This window comes from Lissotriton vulgaris, chromosome 6, assembly GCF_964263255.1.
Source record: "Lissotriton vulgaris chromosome 6, aLisVul1.2, whole genome shotgun sequence".
NCBI classification, from domain to species: domain Eukaryota; kingdom Metazoa; phylum Chordata; class Amphibia; order Caudata; family Salamandridae; genus Lissotriton; species Lissotriton vulgaris.
Genome location: NC_141694.1, coordinates 1,795,324,820 through 1,795,341,568, shown reverse-complemented (window position 1 = coordinate 1,795,341,568; position 16,749 = coordinate 1,795,324,820).

Genomic DNA, 16,749 nt, shown 5'->3' with positions numbered 1-16,749 from the left:
CAGGTACATCAATTTAATAAACTATCTGTGGTGACGGCTTCAAATGACAGACGGAGCCGTCACGTGTGTGAACAGAAGTATTTATTTAGATCAAGTACAACACCTGCGACCTCAGCCACAGCCTCTCGGTAATGCTGTCACGCCTCAGTGTCCCCGGCGCTCGCCTTGGAACGCTGGTCGCAGTGACATTCTAAGTGATGTCACCGCGAGCAGCACCATCACACGCGGAGCCGCCGGGGGGGACAAAGAGGGAGATACCACACATCCCCCCTCCCTGCGGAAATTGAAAACATTAGATAAAACAATGTGCAGAAAGCAGAAATAGGTTAAGACCTTACATTAGGTAGAATGGCAATAGTTACATCATTACATATTGATCAAAACGCCTAGGAGGTCTGGTCACTCTCCTGTTGGGCCTGTGGCCCGGATGAGAAACACCTGACGGTCTCCTGACAGTGAAACCACTATCCCTCCTAGGACCACTCTCCCCCCCCTTTGCACCTTCTGGGACCTCTACAGGAGGGTGGTACTTTACAACTCTCCCTAGGTTCCATATTTTCCCTTCTTGTGTTTTGACTGCATTCTTGAAGAGTTTATTGATTTTCGTGGGACTGCTGTACTCTGACCAGCTTGCCTTCCCTGTGGGAGCTTTGATCTTGATATTGTCACCTACTTTGAACTCAACTTCCTGTGTGGCCTTGCGTTGGTCGTAACCTTCCTTCCTCACCTTCATGGCTTGTTCATGTTTCCTCAGGCTATCCTTTTCTTTGGTTCGGTCCGACCACCCCTTTTGCCATTCCATCCACCCCGGGGTGAGCTTAGTGTTGGGTGTCCTTGCGCGGAGCAATTCAAACGGGGTGACACCCGTTGTCTGATGCGGCGTGAACCGGTACGCTTCCAGGCGCCTCCACACCTCTTCTTTCCAACTTATGCCACTGGCTTTGGCCAGCTGGATGCTCTCCTTGATGGTTTTGTTAAAGCGTTCGACCATGCCATTGGTTTCTGGGTGGTATAACGCGCATCGCTTATGTCTGACGCCTTTTTCCTCTAGGAAGTCTTCCATCTCTTTTGAGCATAGTTGTACTCCGTTGTCAGTGAGGATGTTGCTGGGGAGCCCCTCTCGGATGAAAACCTCCTGCAAGAATCCGATGACAGTCTTGGTCGTGACTTCACTGACGAGTTTTATCTCTGGCCACCGAGAATACAAATCTACGAGCACTAGAATGTAAGGTGTCCGCAGCTCCCCAGTCATTGGGCCCACGATGTCCAAAGCCAGCTCGTCCCAAGGTCCTGACGGGGGCGGCCTACACACCATAGGTGGTGTCTGTTGCTTCAAGACCTTGTCACTATTGCAGCACGGGATGCACTCCCTGATTCTCCTTTCGGTGACCAAGTCCATGTTCGGCCACCAGTAACTCTCCCTGAGCCTTTGCTTGGTTTTGGTGATGCCCAAGTGCCCTTCGTGAGCTATCTCAATCAGGTTGTCTCTGACAGACGCTGGTGGCACGAGCCTTGTTCCCCTGAACAGGCATCCGTCAACAATAGTTAACTCGTCCTTGACGGCCAGGAAAGGCCGTAGGTCTTCATCTCGTTTGTCACTGTGCTTCCAACCATCCTTCATCCTTCTGCAAATTTCTTCCATTGTCTTGTCCTCTTCCTGTGCCTTTCTCCACGTATCTTCACCCAACGCCTTCTGAATGGTGCAGACATTCTCAACCATGTATCCCTCTTCGTCTTCATCAGTTTTTTCTCGCATTTCACTTGCTTCTACACCGCTGACGAGTCTGGACAGGCAGTCAGCTGCAAGGTTTTGCGTTCCTGGGACGTACTCGACATGGAATGTGTACTCCTGGAGACTGACCACCCAACGCCTTATCCTGCTGGAGATGGCATCCAAACCCTTTTTACTGAACACTTCTACCAACGGTTTGTGGTCGGTTCGGAGGGTGAACTGCGTACCCCACAGGAAGTCTCTGAATTTTCCTACAGCCCATGAAACCGCCAATGCCTATTTTTCGATAACTGAGTAGTTGTTTTCAGACTTCTGGAGTGACCTCGAGGCGAAGGCTACAGTCTCTTCTCCTTCCTCGCCTTTCTGGGTGAGTACGGCTCCCAACCCTTTTGCACTTGCATCAGTGGTGAGGATCGTTGCCCGGCCGGGCAGGTACGACTTCAAACTAGGGGCTTCTGCAAGAGCCCTCCTCACATCCTCGAACTCACTCTGGCATTCCTGGCTCCATTTGAATTTGTTATCCTTCTTTAGCAGTAGCCTGATGGCGTAAGTCCTGCCTGCCAAGTTTCTTATGAACTTTCCATAGAACTCCAACATCCCCATGAACAATTTGATCTCGTCTTTGCTTTTGGGGGGTGACAGGTTCACGATGGTGTTTCGCAGTTCTGCCTTAGGACGTATGCCTTCTGTCGTTATCTTGTGACCCAGGAAATCCAACTCAGCACAACTGAAGACACATTTGTTCTTCTTTACGGTAAGGCCTTGGGACAAGAACCTCCTCAGCACACATCTCAGTCTCTCATCATGCTCAACTTGGTTCTTAGCGAAGACAAGCACGTCATCCTGGTAACACATGACGCCTGGGATGCCTTTCAGGATGTTGCCCATGATTCTTTGGAACACGGCAGCCGCCGAGACCAAACCGAACGGCATCCTTTTAAACTTGTAAGCGCCCATAGGTGTCACAAAAGCAGTGAGTTCCTGAGACTCCTCATGAAGTTTTATCTGGAAATAGGCCGAGGTGAGATCAAGGGTGGAGAACACCCTGGCACCCTCCAGCATGCTCATCATCTGGGTGATGTTCGGCAAGGGGTATCGGTCAACGACAACCTCTTTGTTGAGGGCCCTCAAATCAATGCAGAGCCGGACTGACCCATCCTTCTTCTTCGCTGCCACGATGGGCGCCAACCATTCGGTCGCTTCCACAGGTTCAATGACTCCAGCCTTACACAGTTTCTCCAATTCGGATCTGACCTTTTCTTGAATTAGCCTCTCGACCAACGCAAGGCCACACAGGAAGTTGAGTTCAAAGTAGGTGACAATATCAAGATCAAAGCTCCCACAGGGAAGGCAAGCTGGTCAGAGTACAGCAGTCCCACGAAAATCACTAAACTCTTCAAGAATGCAGTCAAAACACAAGAAGGGAAAATATGGAACCTAGGGAGAGTTGTAAAGTACCACCCTCCTGTAGAGGTCCCAGAAGGTGCAAAGGGGGGGGAGAGTGGTCCTAGGAGGGATAGTGGTTTCACTTCTCGCAATCACCTCAATGAAGCGAATTGCTCCGCGCAAGGACACCCAACACTAAGCTTAGACTCGCAAAAGCAGTGCTGCGCCACTTTATTTCTGCACTGTTCTTGTCAATGACTTGGCCGACCACTCACAGAGCCATCGAAGCAGTACAAAGTTCAGATTTTACACTTTTCCGATTGCGACACAGCGCACTTGCGTTTAGACTGCGCGCTGGTCAGGTTCTCACACAAACCGGGCTTCTCTCCCACTTTGACAGCTGTAAGACGCAGCTCGTCTGGGTCTGGGGTAGCGCGCAGGGCTGGCACACAGGCGTACTTCACGTCTAGGGGTTACACACCAACCTGCAGGTGTCTTCACACGTACTTCGCACCTTCTTTGTACGTTCGACAAACACCATCGACGGTGACTCTTGTGGTGTCTTTGGGAAGATACTTAAGTGCGCACAGGAGTGGCAGACACGCGTTACCTTACTTTATTGAGGTGATTGCGAGATGAAGGGTAAACGCCGACCCGTGGTCGCTCCTGCATGTATAATTCCAGGCACCGTTCCTTCCTTGCCTCTCCTTCTCCCTTGGCTGTGAGCTCACAGCGCTGCCGTCTTCGTTACCACAGCAACTCGAAGCTCCTCCAGTCAGCCGGCTGCTTATCACGAGTCAGCTGTTTCTCACCGGCGTGTTGAGGTCGCAGAAGATCCCATCCTTGTCGCCAGTGTGGTGACGGCTTCAAATGACAGACGGAGCCGTCACGTGTGTGAACAGAAGTATTTATTTAGATCAAGTACAACACCTGCGACCTCAGCCACAGCCTCTCGGTAACGCTGTCACGCCTCAGTGTCCCCGGCGCTCGCCTTGGAACGCGGGTCGCGGTGACATTCTAAGTGATGTCACCGCGAGCAGCACCATCACACGCGGAGCCGCCGGGGGAGACAAAGAGGGAGAAACCACACTATCCTAAAAGCAATGTGGGGGATTTGGTATATGGACTCCCTCCTCCCTCCCTGAATAGCTGACCCTGCCGTTCCCAAGGTCAGTTCATGACTGTATTAACCCTCTGACCTCTTGCACAAAGGTGGGGTCGGACCCTTGAGATGCACAGCAGTTAAAAGATTCCCCACTGACGTGTGGCAGTTGTCAGCGGCACTGTCCACCTGCATGAATTGCAGGAAATGTAGGACAAAGCCAGCTGACAGCTGCCCCAGGGTCCAGTTCACAATTGCAAACACGGAACAGGGAAAGGTGACTGCCTGGTCTTCTGTGATTGCCGGGTGCTGAATACCAACACAGTGTGTTTTAATTTAACCTCATGCCTCTTTAACCTACCACCAGAAACTCCCTGCCCCCTCATCTCACTTTTTTTCACCTCTGCTTACTCCTTTTGTCGCAGTTTTTTTGTTTGCTTTAGCTTCCTCCTTCTTCCTCCCTTTTGTGTTTACATCTCTCTTGGTTTCGATCAAAGTGAGTTGAGGAAAAATAAGTGCTGGTTGCCACAAATAATTGCCAGGGTGCCCGGCTGCAACCAAAAACTCAAATTAAACACTGCCTCTTTGTAGGACATCGTTCGCCAGGGTAGCTGGCTGCTGTCCCAGTATATTGATTCCAAAATGGGAAGAGAGCTGTGATTCACATATCTGCCCATTTCTTCCTCCTCTCACATGTGTTTTTTGAGGGAAGGAAAACTGCAGAAACTGACAGCTTCCACAGTATCATGATTGCAATTGTGATGTTGACACCTCAGCAGCTGCCGGATGTCCTGGCCTTCGAATCGTTATTGCAAACATAACACTAGATCAGGTGTGATTTTCCACTTCCTTCCTTCCTTCTTCTGCTGAAGCATCCAGGAGAAAGAGGACCAGACCAACTGATAGATGTCCCAGTGTCAATGGTGACACCTAGGCGTCTGACGGCGTCAGTTTTATCATCAGTGGAAAAAGAATGGGGGCTGAGGAGGGGCAAGTTGCAGTGTTTCACTTCATCTAGTCTTTAAGGAGGACCAGAGAGATTGTAAGTGGTGGAGTAGGGGCAATGACAGGAGAAAAAGCTGGCAGGGTATGAAGCAGCCTAAAAGTGGCTCCACCCTAAAATATTTAAAAGGCGAACCGGACGCGATTTACAGATCGCAAGGAGATACCGATTCCCCTGATACCTGGACCACTCATTATGTATAAGAATACTTGTTCTATATATATTGCCTATTAAGTTTTTTTGTTTGTATATATTTTAGTCCTGAAGAAGTCCCAAGGGGGACGAAATGCGTCAGCAGTCTTGTCCATAGTGTGAAGTGTTTTTATGAATTTTTTCAAGAAATAAAAGAATAAAAGGAATCTTTGACTACAATCAACTCGCATTGACTATTGATTTGATCTCTCAGAAGATTGAATTCTGTGTTTATTTTTGAAATTTGGACACTAATAGTTGTTATTTACTACTCAATTACTGTCTCTAGAGTGCAAGACCAATGTGTTGTAATAAATCTATACTTAATCCCATCAATCAACTTTGAGCTTTACTGAATGATCAAATGGGTTACACCGTGAATGGTAAATTGTAGTTGATCCTAACTCCTTTTATTACACAGCCACCTGGAACTTTCCATTTCAGGGAGCTGGGAAGAAGGAGTCCACATTTGAAGCATTCTCGGGTGCAACAGCATGCACCACCCTGCCCTTCAGGCAAGGGTGGAGTGTATTCAATGTAGCTGCTAAGGGGAAAGGGTTTGAGATCTACTACTGGTTCCTGGGCAAGGTTAGAAGGTAGAAAAGAGGCTGACGTACCCAACCCAGAAAGGACAGAGGAATTCAAAATTGGCAGTGAAAAGGATGCAGTTCATAGCAACTCTGCCAGGATTTTGGGCAAGGTTGAAGGTTTAGGTTACACATCCACCTGCAGCCATTTAAGAAGAAATGAAATGAAATGAACATACAGACAGGGTTTTCTTTAAGAGCATCCTGAGCTGTATAGCAGTCACTGGAGAGATGTTCATATGTGGGTGCTCCTAAGGCCGCCCTCTTCTGCCTATTCCATCATCCACCATGGTGCTGTACTCCTTCTTTTGTCATGTGTATTCCTTTGAACGTTCAAGAGGGTTTTCTTTAAAAACGGGGCCTCTTCTCTCATAAAAAGATCGTGCCACATCAAAGGCGGAAGTTTGTGACTGGTATAGTATATTTCTGAGGGTGAAGCAACTCATTTTCTTTTCTTGTGTTCTGCTTTCATCTGTGAACATCTTGAGATTCACAATCAAATATAAGAGGAACAAAATGCCTGTGTTCTGAAAGTTTTACAGAAGTTTTCTGGCTAGTCTGAAAGAGTTTTGTTTGAAAAAAGTAGACATATGCCACAAACAAAATGGCTTATTTTCTTTTAATGAATTTTTGTCTCAAGCAGAATTTCTGATATCTGTAATTCACACCTGCATATTAGACAGTAATATTTATGTTTTTCCCCTCAAAATTGACTGGACTAAAGCTCACCAAACTTGAAAATGGCACAGTATGAAGATATGCCCTATGTACGTTCCAAATCTGGTTGATTGTCATTCGGTCATTTGTAATGCTTAGCAAAAAAAAGGACCCTACAGGAATTTACGTTTTGACCATGACAAACAATTTTTTGAGCATGCCCCCCTGAGAACTGTGGCCCACATTTAACATTACACCAAATTCAGCAGTATCAAAGGTGAGTGAATTTTACTTATTCTTGAAGTGTTTGCTGCAGTTTTTTAAGAGGGGTAAAGGTTCTAGCGAAGAAACCAGAATCGATGGTACGGTGTGGCAATGCCCCCTCGGTAATATCTTTCTATCAGCTTGTGTTTGATCGATTAGGATCTGTTTTAACAGTTTGTATAAACTGCAGCCTTGAAGACTGTTCAAGCTGAATTACTTCCAGATCAACACTTCTGATTGCATTTCTGTGCAGAAAAGTATATTTTAAACTGCCTCAATGTATTTCTTTCAATTTTAAGAGAGACAATAATTAAACTTTTTGACAATAATACTCATGAAATATGGACAAGTTTGTCTTCACTAACAACATTTGAATTGTATTCACTCTACTTACATTATGAAAGTTGTTTGCAATATCTTGTGCATGGATTCTCAATCTATTAAAATAGCTCAGCGTGCTAAGCGTTTGTCTCTTTGGCCAGATCACACAAATTTGCACAAATACAGGGACATGTTCACATAGACTGACCTTTGCAAAACGACATTAACACTGACCTAAAAGAGCTACCACTGCATGCTTTAAGTGTGAGGATGGGCCAATTCAAGTGCAACATTGATTGAAGCAAAATTGCACTAGGCTAGTTCAAATGCTTCTTATCTGGACCCTGATGTTCTTGTGCAAAGTGCCTGTCAATTCTTGATGAGCCAACTTAGAGCTCTGGAGTAGGGGAATAGCAGCAACTATTGTTGGTATTCATAGCTAGGCAGCCACTGCTTTGCCACAATACACTGCATAAAAACAATTCCTTTTCTTTAATGCTTTTAGTTGTATATGGATATTACAATATGTCAATAAGGACATACAATTAAAAATAAAAATCAACTAGGTATGTTGTCAGGGAGTCATATAGATATGCAACACTCTAAGCCAGATATTGGTCTTTGCTATTGTTCTATCTAGGATGCTAGTGATGTTCTGTCTCACCAAAGTCTTTCAGCAGTATGAAAACCACTAAGGAGAACAGCAGGTCAACAGCTCAGATTATCATTACCAAAGACCACCACAGCCGTCAGCAAGCAAATAATCTTAAGAGGAAACATTACTGGATATATCACAAAGAAAAGTAATGTGGCAAAGTCATAAATCATAAAATCATGTTACTGCCCAAAGATCAAAATAGAAGCAGGCTGAGACCCAATGAAGTTATATCACATTTAAATGTCTCATGCCTAAGCACATTAAAGGATGCTGGTAGGTGCTAAGCTTACAACAGAAGGACTAGTGTTGTAATAACATAATCAGACCCCTTGAATATTAGGTAAAGTCAATTCCTGAACAACAATAAAGCCAGTCAGCTCTCCTCACTAGCTAAACAGAACATTGAACACAGCTCATACCAAGCATGGCACTTAGAACAGGCAACACTATGATTTTCTGCTGCTCATTAAAGATGCAACACCTACCACGATAACAGGTCTTTCATAAAGAGACTTCTTTATACAAGGAATATACTAAAGGGTATAGCATGTTATGTCATTTCCTTTATCATTGAATGAGGTGGGAGAAGTTCCTAGGTCCCAGTCGTTCTCCTCATGCCACATTCTGAGGAGGACACAAAGTGAGAGATGGAATGAGTGTCTAGCCAGACTTTCGACTTGTATCACTGCCCACTGTTAGGTAATGAAGTAGAGTCCCACTTTTTCTTATCTAGCCTTGCTCTTCTTGGGTAACTACATATATACCTTATTACATGGTGATCCTCCAAAGCAGAATGCCCTCTGAGAGTTGTTTCCACAGTTTTGCCATCTAGCATGTCATTGAGTGATCACCTGAGGGTGTGGAACCAAACTATTGAGTTTTAAATGTCGGCCTACACACATTTTGACTCCACAATTTCAACTTGCATCCATCATCAAGACAAGTAGACATGGGGTTAGAATAATAAATCTATACTTCCCTATATATGATTACCTTGATGATACTATGCAAGACGCTATATTGAAGTTAAAATATGTGCTGGTCGATATGTTTTTGTAGTCGGTATTCTGACACACAACCTCAACTGAGCTAAACTTCTTAAGTCTTGGGAACTACAATCATGGTTCATCCCTGAAAAAGAGGGGTATAGAAGGACTGTACCTGACTGAATAGCTCCTCATATAGTGCCTTCCCTTCCTGAAAGAATTAGGTGGGTGAGGCAAAGAACTTTAAAGTCAATCTTGTTCTTTGAATGGTCTGTGATGGAAAGTTGATTACCCTGGTCTCCTTGACTCTCCAGTAGCCTGGTTGAGCAGTCAATATCTAGTTCAAAGGAGGTGGTGTCAAGGTTGTGTCTAGATGCAGGATGACACAGCAATCTAAAAGTTTGATAACGTGCTGGATCGAAGAGCACACCAGCGCTATCCTTTGGGAGAACTGGATTTAAAGTTTGGGGAGGAGTTCTTGAGATTTGAGGCCCATCAAATCAAACCAGAAAAAGAAAGAAAGTCAGGGGAACTTAAAGGACATTGGAAAATGACAGAAATATACAGTTGATTACTCACTCAACATCACAACAACACTAGATGTTTCACAGCCAGCAGAGTCTGAGGGGCCTTCCTTAAAACATTCAGGCAGTCAAAAGAACAGGACAAAGAGGTACTGTAATGCAACATATTTCTCTTACCACTATTAATAGCCACTTGGTTCAGCCTCATCCATAAATCTGTCCCCTGCAAGTATTCATGTTAGGCTTATGCTGCACCTCACTCCGATCTACCTGTACCATTAACTGGGAGTCATCGGCACACTTCTGAAAATCAAAATTGTATGACCTAGTGACCCCCAGCCCGAGTACATCTGTGAGAAATAGGGATGTTGGTTGACTGGGGTGGGAGCCCTGGTCAAGCAGCAGCTGCAGTCCCTTGCAGAGTGAACCACTAAAAGTCGTTAAATGAACCTGTGCGTAACCCTGGGCAGCTTGGCACAAAAAGAAGCCAGGCTCAACTTAAAGGCAATATGTAAAGTATTTGTGCAGCACACAAACCAGTAACAAAGAAAAAACACAACAAAACAAAAATCCCAAACCAATTTAGAACAAATAGAGTACATTTTAATACATTATTTGAAACTAAAATTACAAAAATTCGATCAGTACAACCAGAGTTATGAGCGCCTAAAAGATCAAAGCGCCAAAAGCTGCAGGAGGTGTCTTAGGATGGTCTTGGGTCGAACCCACAATAAAGGTTTCTATGTTTGAACTTAGCTGCCAAAATGGAAGTTGAAAATCTCCAGCAGAGTGAGGCAGTGGGGTGTAGTAGAATACAATGATGTTGGTTACCCTTTTAGCGAGGGACCACTCAAATGGATTTGCTGCTGTGGAGAAGAACGTAGCCTGAGAAGCAGCAAAGTGAATCTGACGAATTCAGGTGGCTAGACGAGTAGGTTGGTATACTCCTGGTTCTCAGAGCAGTGTTTGGCCAACATATTTTTAAGCCCTCAGTTTTGGGATTTGGCCATCTGGGCACCTTTGAAACCACAACCAAGACCCAGGACTGGTGGGACATCTCTTGGAGGTTCAGGAATCACTCAGGCTGGGTTCAAGTGTCGGTTCAAGATGTTGGGACACTTTTGTGTCCCTGTTGCTCTGAAGCAAATTAGCCCTTGGTGTCACTATGGTAGTCCTGGCATCAGGTAAAGATGCAGGGCTCAACAGCAGGGCTGGCCTCTGAGGGCTCAAGACAGGCTCCAGACAGCAAAGCAGTCCTTCCAGGTGCAGCAGCGGTCTTGCAGAGTGCACAGTAGATCAAAGCAGCAGGCAATCTTCTGAGAGTCCTTTCACACGTCCAGTATTAAACTGAAGAGTGAGTCTGAAGGCCTATTTCTATACCCTGGTGCCCTTCTTCTGGAAGGTGGGAAAAGCTTCTGGGAAGGTTCTTTAAAGTACATGGAATTTCCCGACTTCCCTGGCGTGGCTCCAAGCTGGCTACAGCAACAATGTGGGGTGGTTTGGCACTTTGTGTGAAGGCAGAGCACAGGCTATTCAGTCATAAATGAGGCTGTGCTCAGCTCTGCTCCAACCCTGCCAGCGGATGGCCCATTGAGGCACACCTAATCCCTCTATTGTGTGACTGTCTGGGTGGAATTCACAAAGTCTAACTGTCAGGTACCCCTAGTCATGTGACCCAGGTCAGGCAGCAGTCATAAAAGGGCTAAGCACAGAGCAGAAAAATGCCAACTTTCTAAAAGTGGTAATTTTAATGAGTATTCAACTTTACCATTAAAGAGAGGTTAGCATTACAATTTCATGGATGCCAAACATGATATAGATACCTGCTTTTAATTAGAACTTACAGCTTATTAAAGGTAATAAGAAATCTCCAATATCATCCTGTAGGAGGGGTAAGCCTCACAGCAGTGAAAAACTAATTTAGGAGTTTTCACTACCAGGACATGTCAAACTTAAAAGTACACATCTAACCTTTTACTGACACAGAACCCTGCCTTATGGGCTAGCTTGGGCTTACCTTAGGGATGGCTAATATGTAATAAAAGGGGAGTTTGAAGCTTGGCAAGGGGTTTTAAATGCCAAGTTGACATGGCAGTTTAAAACTGCCTTCAGGCTGCCGAAGTGGGTGGCACAATAAGTGCTGCAGGCTCACTGGTAGCATTTAATTTCCAGGCCTTAGGTATAAGGTATACCACTCTGCAAGGGACTTAAAAGTAAATTAAACATGCCAATCAGGTGTAAGCCAATCAAACCATGTTTAGGGGAGTGAGCAATCACACTTTAGTACAGGTTAGCAATGGTGAAGTTCACAGGCTTCTAAGGTCAACAAAAACAAATTTCAGCACCAAAAATGGAAGAAAATAGGCAAAGTGTTTGAGGGAAGACCACCCTAAGGCTGACAGGTTTAACAACATCTATGTCCATTAAAAGAAGCAGGAAAAATGTGGAGTGCACTTCAAAGGCTTGATAGGATGGTGCCTGCAGCTGGGTCTGTCCTTCAAGGGAGGAGGACAGCCAGTCATTGACTGTCTCATTCAGACCCAATCTAGTCTCCAGTTTACCTACCAGTGATGTGTGGTCGAATGTGTTAAAGGCAGCAACTAAAACCATCAGAATTAAGAATGGAGCCTGCCCACCTCACTTGCTCATGCAGCTTTATCTGGCAAGTCACCAAGCTAACTTAGATCCTGAATTAGAGTTTGGACAGAATCCATAAGCATTAATTTTCTGGGGGAAACTCTAAATTCAGCTTAGAATTCACAAGCAGAATTTCCTCCCCTAGGGAGACAGTGTTGGAGTGGCCATTCTCAGGCGGTAGCATTCCATGTGAGAAGTCAAGCTCTATCATGGGCACTGCACACCCTGGTTGCCTGAATTGATGGTCACTTTCCCTTTAAATGGCATTTGGTGCTGTGCTTGACTGGGAAATTCTGCACTGAATTGTCATGATGATTACTGATTAGTTTAATGCAACCCGCATGCTTTAAGCCCTGAGCCTTCAATGAACAATTAATATATTCTGGAGCACTAGTCTTTGTCTGCTTTAATTGAACCAAATCCACTAATTGTCCTTTTTATAACGAGCAAAGGGTCTGCACTGATCACAGAGTGTTTGGCATAGAGCGAGCCACCTGTCAACTCTAAGTATGTCATATGCTAATACTAGTTTGTTGCCATCTAACTATGGTAAAATTAAATTGACTAATGAGGAATTGAGCATATGCAGTGTATAGTTGCCGACTGGGTAGCCACAGTCCCTCACATCCACAGGGCCAGAACAGGTGGCAGATTCTTCTCCTACATCGCGGCCAAGACCTGGAATGAACTACCCCTCAGCATTAGACGAAGCCCGACACTGCACCTATTTAGAAAGGACCTAAAGACCTGGATCTGCAGATGACCACGGAGCTCCCCACACCCTTGACCGTCCCACAGCGCCTTCAGGCCCTCACGGTTGGGTAGTGTGCTATATAAATCCCTGATTGATTGATTGATCTATTCTTAGAATATCAAGTTGATGGCATCTATTCTAGTCGGCCTTTTATTTAAATCGGGCAAGCGGTCCATCATGTGTTGGCGGGATGTATAAGCATCGGTGTTGTGACAGCATTTACATACAGAATATACATATTTTGATAGGGCATTTGGATGTATCCTTCCATGTCTATTGAATGCATGAGGAAAACATATTATTGATCCCACCCATTTAGTAATAAATCCTCTGCTCTTTGCAAGAAAGGCAAATCTCCAAATATGAATATGACCACTGGTGGGGGGAGGGGGCTACTCATGCTAGGGGGCCTCACCATCCTCCTTCTTTAAAAACAAAAGTTCCTGGTCCTTAATGGTTTTCCTGTTCATTGCTCACAGCGCGTCTGCGATCTACAAGCAGGAATCTGTTCGACAGAGGCATAACTCGAAAGCAATGAGGGTGCCACCTGGAGGGAAGCAATTCCCACTGGATGCAAATGGAGCTCTCACATCCGCTCCTCCCAGTGCCTTCAAGAGGGATTTGTTACGACAGAAGGTTGTACATCCTTGATGGGGGGAGAGAGGTGAGGGCTGACATGGAAGAGATTATACATCAGCCCCCACAAGAAGTTACATGAGAGGAAGCCTCCTGTGCAAGCACTGGAGCTTCCCCCTGTATTCCGAACAGATGACGACCCATTGATGGTAAATCACAACTGGTCATCCTCCTAACTATAGGGGTTAAAGCTAGTCTTTTTTGGTAGTAGAGTGCAGTGTGTAGAGAAGTGATGACTGTAGATACCCTTTGGAAGTGTAACCTGGAAGTGTACCACAAACTGATGCTGTGGTCTAAGAGCATTGGCCCATGGGAAGCTATCCACACTGGGTGTGGCACTTTATATCTGCTGAACTGGTGGAGTGGTTACACTCAAGTTCAACCTGGATTATGAAAATAACCTCTACAGAGGTTTTCTTGATTGCTGCCTAAGGCAAATTCCGGTTGTGGTACTAGTAAAAGTCCCTCTTTTTTTATCCCCAAAAAAAGAGAATCCATCTCTACGTCAAGACTTCCACATGCTTCCACACCCTCCACAAGACCTTCAAATGCATCCCCCTGACTCTAGGAAAACCGTCTTCCAAACACTCATCACCAGCAGACTGGACTACAGAAATGTGTTCTATGCCAGAATCAACAAAACCCTCCTTCGCAAACTCCAGACTATCCAGAATGCCACAGCCAGACTCATCCTCAGCATTCCACGACATGACCACATCACTCAGCACCTCTTCAACCCCCACTGGCTCCCTGTCAAAAAATGAATACCCATCAAACTGCTCGCACACGCCTACAAAGCCCTCCATAACATTGGATCCCAATACCTCCACAAAAGAATCTCCATCCACACACCCACCCTAGCCACAGTCCCTCACATCCACAGGGCCAGAACAGGTGGCAGATTCTTCTCCTACATCGCGGCCAAGACCTGGAATGAACTACCCCTCAGCATTAGACGAAGCCAGACACTGCACCTATTTAGAAAGGACCTAAAGACCTGGATCTGCAGATGACCACGGAGCTCCCCACACCCTTGACCGTCCCACAGCGCCTTCAGGCCCTCACGGTTGGGTAGTGTGCTATATAAATCCCTGATTGATTGATTGATTGATTGATCTATTCTTAGAATATCAAGTTGATGGCTTCTATCCAGCACACTAATAAGCATCGGTATTCTGACCTTAGTCGTCAAATGCCTTTAGAGCCTGCAGCTGCTCTATCTAGTAAAAAAGCTTATACGCCATTGCCAGAGAGATCTCTCAGAATGTAAGATGCATCGCTTCTAATCGTGCCACAAACAAAATATAAACCAAGAGGAGACAGGAGAACCTCAGCAACAGGGAATCACCTGTCAGGGCACAATCAACGCAATGGAAGGAACAACGAGAGCAGAGTGAGACGCATCTCCCCAGCCCCTGAGTGCGGCCGCAAGGAGAGTAGGAGAGATCCTCAGTGAAACGTTGCTCTGTCTTGGACTGCACCACAGCACCCGCCTCCCCCCGCAACGACAAAGTGGCAATATCAACTCCGAGGTGACCGGAGCGAGGGCCCCATCGAACGGCTGCACGTTCCATCCTCCGTCAGGTGGGTGCATCTCCTTCGTCAGGATCACCCAGCATACACGCAGTGGGCACAACACCACGTACCACTCCTTCAGTCGCCGCACCAATGGGGAAACCGAGAGCATCGCAGCACGCCGCGGTCCCCAAGACCGCCCCAGAAAATATGCCAAAGACCCCGACATGGGCCTTAACTACAGCACCTCCACCCGACCTGTCCATTTCGGACAAACTGGACAAGGTCTTAAAGACTATGCATTCGGTCTTAAATATCGACCGCTGCGTCACAGGAAGCCAATGTAGCTGCTTCGTATGCATCGCCATGCTCCAGTAACTGTTTGTAACCATGTGACATTTACCGAACTACCTACCCCCTATGCCCTCCCCGCTCTAATCCTCTCCACTTTTCTGCTACTGCCCTCTGTCCTCACCTGTCCTGGCCCTTAGTCCCCACCCTGTTTATCTGTGAATTTTCCCTCGTCATTTGAGATGTAGCTATTTTGTCTGATGCCCGATGGAGCTACCTGGTTTAGGTATAGGGGAGACAGGTCGGGGATTCCCTCCTTGGACGTCACCTACCCAGCCGGTCTTTAGCCAGACTTCCTTTCGTCTCTCCAGTCGTCTCCTCCCGCATCCTCCCTCTATTTATGTCTCTCCTTCTCTCCTCTCTCAATGTATTGAGACTAAACTATTTTGTTTGATGCCCGATGGAGCTACCTGGTTTAGCTATAGGGGAGATGGGCCGTGGACTCCCTCCTTGGTCGTCACCTACCCAGTCGGCCTTTAGACAGACTTTGTTTCGTCTCTCCTTGTTGTCTCTTCCCCTATCCTCCCTTTCTCACCTTCCCTGTCCCCTCCCCTCTACACTCCATTTTTTGCCCTCCATGTTCTCTAAATGTTTCCCATTGAGACCTAGCTATTTGGCCAAAGCCCGATGGAGCTACCTGATAGCTATAGAGGAGATGGGTTTTGGTACTTCCCCTTCGACCCTCACCTACCCAGCCGGACTTTGGCCAGACTTTCCTTAGTCTTTCTGCCCTATCTCCCTCCCACCCCTTTACCCTTACCCCCTTCCCCTCTACTCTTCACTTATCTCGTTTTCTATGCTCTTGTAATTGTTTGTCTAACAACTGATGTAAATTGGAACTGATGTAATCGTGTAATTTTGTGGAACCTCATGTAAAGCGCTCTGATACCTCCGGGTCTAGCCAGCGCTATATAAAACTCTTTAAAAAAAATAATAAAATCCATCTTGGGCTTTAGAAAGGCCTAAATCACTGGATCTTCTGTTCATCCCCCTTTATAAAAAAAATGTTTTTTATGATGATGTATCAGTGCTTTCTTATTCTACTACCTGGATATGGTGTGACTTTATAGTATTAAACAGTAACAACCCTTGTTTCAGATACATCAATGGCTTCCCTAAAGTTTTTTTCAAACTTTGTAAAAATGCAATCCTATAACTGAAGCTAGAAAATACATAAATTGGCTTGATATGAACCCATAGATTCACCTAAAATTGGCTTGTTTTATGTTCACTTTGTTAGCAGTCTATGGCCCTGGGGTACGCGGCAGTGGGCCAGGTCCTTCATAGCCCAGCGAGGCAGCAGGATGCCTGGTCCTCTAACCGTTATTGCCCTGAGACTGTAGAGAGGTAGATGAAGATCACTGCCACAGCTTGGCTGGAAGTGGTTACTTAATGGCTCTAGTAAGGCTGAAGGGTCTGGAAAGACTTGAGCTATTTCTCCATG